This window comes from Octodon degus, unplaced genomic scaffold (genome assembly GCF_000260255.1).
Source record: "Octodon degus isolate 3935 unplaced genomic scaffold, OctDeg1.0 scaffold00040, whole genome shotgun sequence".
In the NCBI taxonomy this organism is placed as follows: domain Eukaryota; kingdom Metazoa; phylum Chordata; class Mammalia; order Rodentia; family Octodontidae; genus Octodon; species Octodon degus.
This window is the reverse complement of record NW_004524616.1, coordinates 3,668,448-3,673,096: the sequence shown is the minus strand read 5'-3', so window position 1 is coordinate 3,673,096 and position 4,649 is coordinate 3,668,448.

The window sequence follows — 4,649 nt, the reverse complement described above, 5'->3', positions numbered from 1 at the left end:
AGAAGAAGAAGAAGAAGAAGAAGAAGAAGAAGAAGAAGAAGAAGAAGAAGAAGAAGAAGAAGAAGAAGAAGAAGAAGAAAAATTTTAAGGATTAACTGCTTCTTTCAAAAGATCAGCAGAAATCAACAGTACAGTTATCCAAATCATTCTGTATGTGTAAATATATCTTTTTCTTTGTTTCACTTGTCCTTTTCCTCATGTCAGTTTGTCCTTCCCATTGAACAATTTCTTTCCTTTTCACAGCATCTGTTGTATCTTTTAAATTTTAATTACTCTTTCAAGTTCTCACACTAGCAAGATAATATGATGTTTGCATATTTGTATATGATTTATTTCACTTACCAATATAGTCCTTAGCTGCATCAATTTATCTACAAAAGCCTTGAATTTCTTTTTTATAACTGAATAATACTTTATTGTGCAAAAATACCATATCTTATCATTCCTTAGTGATGGGCATTTGGGTTTTTTTTTTTCCAAGATTTAGCTATGACAAATTGTGCTGCTATAAACATGGGTTACATATATCACTGTGGTATGATGATTTCAAGTCTTTTGGAAAAATACCTAAGAGGGGAATTCTGGCTTTAATGGGACCTCCAATCCTAGCTTTTTGAGGAATCTTCATACTGATTTCCATAATGGTTATACCAGTCTGCACTCTCACCAACAGTGGAGAAGGGCTCCTTTTTTTCCACAGCCTTTCTAGCATTTATTTGCTGATTTCTTAGTGATAGCCATCCTTCCTGGTAAATGGTATATCAGTGTTGTTTTAATTTATATCTCTTGAATGACCAATGATGTCGGACATTTTTTTATATATTCATTTGCCGTTTGCATCTCTTCATTTGCGAAGTATAAATTCATCTAGATGCCCTTTTTTAAAATGTATTTGGTTGTTGCAGGGTCTCACTATGCAGCTCAGACTCGTGGTAATCCTCCTGCTTTCATTCTCCCCAGAACTGATATCATAGGTGTGTACCACCATGTCCAGACTCTGGCCAGTTCAGCCTGCCCTGGGGGCAGAGCTGGCATGGCCAGGGATTGAACCACTGTCCCAGCACTTGCCTAAGCAGGCACTTTAGTTCACTGAACTATATCTCACTGGCCCATAGACGCCCATTTTCAGATTGGGTCTTTGAGTTTTGGAGGCCCAATTTTTAATTTTTTAAAAAAATGTATTTGGTACATGGTCTCACTACACAGCTTGATTTTCTAGTAATCCTCCTATTTTCAGCCTCCCAACCCTGGGATTACAGGCATGTGCCATCATGTCTGGTCTTGGTGGCCAGCTCAGTACACCCGAGAGGGTGGGGCCAGTGTGGTATGTGGTGCCAGGGATCGAATCCCAGTCCCTGTGCTTGCCTAAGTAGGCGCTTAGTCTGCTGAGCTATCTCACTGGCCCTTTTTAATTCTTCATATGTTCTAGACAGGAGCCCATTTAGGGACAGTCCACTATAAATTTTTCCCAATTTGTGGGTTTTCTTTTTACTCTTTTGGTGATTTCTTTTGATATACAGAAACTTTCAAAAAACACGAGATCCTAATTGTTGATTCTTTGAAGTATTTCCTATGCAGTATGATTTTTGTTCATGAATTCTTTACTAACCCGTTAAGATTTTTACCTACTTTCTCTTCCAGAACGTTTAGTGTTTCAGTTTTGATATTTTAATCTTTTTTCATTTTGACCATAATTTTGTGCATGGCAATAGGCATGGGTCTATTTTAAGCCTTTGTTATGTGGAAAGTCAGTTTTTCCAGCACCATTTATTAAAGAGGCTATTCTTCCTCCTGTGAATATGTTTGGCCACTTTGTCAAAGATAAGGTGGCTGAGTGTGTTTGTAGTTGTGTTTACATCTTCTAATCTGTTCCACTGATCCTCTGGTCTGTCTCTATGCCAGTACCATACTGATTTTATCACAGTAGCTTTGTAGTATAATTTCAAGTCAGGGATTGTGATAGCTCTTGCCTTTCCTTTGTTAATCAGGATTTTTTTTTTTTTTTGCCATTCTAGGTCTCTTCTGGTTCCAGATCAATTTCAGGATTTTTTTCTATATCTGTGAGGTACACTAATGGTGTTTTAATTGGGATTACACTGAATATAAATAATAATTTTGGGATTATGGCCATTTTCATAATGTTGGTTCTTCCTATTTCAGGGCAAGGAACATATTTCCATTTTCTGAAATCCGTTTAAATCACTTTTTCAGAGTTCTATAATTTTCACTTTATAAGTCTTATATTTCTTTTGTGAGACTGAGGCCTAAGTATCTCTTTTTTGGGGGTTGTTATTATGAAAGGTGTGGTTTCCATAATTTCTCTCTTGTTACATTCATTGTGTATAGAAATGCAGTTGATTTTTGAGTGTTGACTGTGTACCTTGTTACTCTACTGAATTTGGTTATTAAATCTATAAGACTCTTAGTGAAGTTTTTGGGATCTCCTATGTACAGTATCATATCATCTGCAAATAATAATAATTTCACTTCTTCCTTTCCAATCATTATTCCTCTTGTTTCTTTCTCTTGTCTAATTGCTTTGGCTAATGTTTCCAGAACTGTATGTAACAGGAGTGGTAACAGTGGGCATCTTTCTTGTGTTCTTGGTTTTAAAGTGAAGGCTTTCAATTTTTGTCCATTTAGTATGATGTTGGCTGTTGGTTTTTTCATAGATGGCTTTTATGAGGTTGAGATAAAGACCCTCTATTGTGATGTTCTGTAGTGTGGTTTTTTTTTTATCATGAATAAGTGTTGGACTTTGTCAAGAGCTCTTTATGCATCAATTGAGATGATCATGTGATTTCTGTCTTTGGCTCTATTGATGTGGTGCATTACCTTTATGGTTTTGCATATACGAGACCATCCCTGCATTCTTCAGATGAATTCCACTTCTTCATTATGTTTAATCTTCTTGATGGTTTGTTTCATTCTGCTTAGTAGTATTGTACTGAGGATTATTGCATCTATATTCCTTAAGGAAATTGGCCTGTAGTTTTCTTTTTTGGTTGGGTTCTTTTCTTGTTTTGGTATCACAGTAATACTTACCTCTCTGAGTGAGTTTGGGAGAATTGTTTCCCTTGCAACCTCATTGAAGAGTTTGAGAAGAGTTGGTATTAGGTCCTCCCTAAATTTCTTGTAGAATTCAGCTATGAATCCTTCGGGACATGGGCTTTCTTTGTTGGTAGGTTTTAATTACACTTTCAATTTTATTGATTGATATTTTGTTATTCAGAATTTTTATATTGTCTCAATTCAGCTTTGGTAGTTCACAAGTATCTAGGAATCTGTCCATTTCTTCTGTATTTTCCATCCTGTGACAGTGAAGGGTTTGGAAATAAGTATTGATAATCTTCTGAATTTCTATAGAGTCTGTAGTCATTTTACCCTTTTCAATCCTCACTGCATGAATTTAACTTTTTTATTCCTTTTTAAAATGAAGTTGGCTAGGGCTTTACCAAATTTGATTATATCTTTTAAAAACTAAATCTTCAACTTGTTAATTCTTTGTATTGTTTTCTTTATGTAAATTGCATCTATTTCTGCTCATATCTTTAAAATTTCCTGCTTTCTTTGGGCTTTGTGCTTGACTCACTCTCCTTTTTCTAAAAGTTTGAGATACAACATAAGATTATTTATTTAGGCTTATTCTGTTTTCTTCATGTGAGAATTTATCATTACAAATTTCCATCTTAAGACATCTTTCTTTTTTTTTTTTTAAGATGCAATGCAGTTTTTATTCAAAACCCAGTAACATTTTTATAAAAGTGGACACATCTATTTTAAAATTTATATGGACAAACTCCACATCAACAATTGGAATCTCATCTTTTTTAAAAGTTTCTCCATGTCAAAAGAAATCACCAGCAGAGCAAATGTTGAAATTTTATTATTACAATGTTAATATTACCAAAACTTTGTTTTATAACTCCATATTTTGTTTTCTTTTTTTAAAACACGTTGTTATAGCATGTTTCTATTTTTATTTTTTGCCATAATTTTCTTGATAAAGAAATAGCAATGAGATAGTTTCAAATCAAATTGGTAGGACAGTTTCAATAATTAACACACTGCATACATTCTTCTTAGTGGTTAATTGCTGTACAAGATGCGGACTTGATATTCTATTTAGAAACACCATTAGAACAAATCATTCTATTCATTAGGAGAATGTAGCTATATATCTATCCTAATCACTTTGAATATACAGATACAAAAGGGACATTCAGCTGTATACCCTTTCTTTGTTAAGTTCCGTTATTTGAATATTGTAGGTGTGTAAACTCAGCAAAATATTCTAAAAGAGTCCAGTAGCCCATAATAGTATTGGGTCTTCAGCTTAATTGGCAATGTCAGAAATTGTTGACCTGAGTCCCCACAGCTCAACATAACAGCATGGCTTTATTTCTTATATTTCATTTTTATACTTTTCTACTAGATGGTTAAGACCAAAGTAAAGCAGGACCTATGCAACAAGAGCTGTAGCTTTTGGGTCTGATAAGGTCAGTGAAATCTCCTCAGGATTTATCCTGAGGTCTTGTACCTCAGATTGTAGAATCTTTGTCAGTGTCAGCCATGTGGATGAGTCACAGCCATTGCTTGGCCAATGTGCTCTCTGTGAAAGCCTGAGAGAATGTTTTCTCTCCATGTGA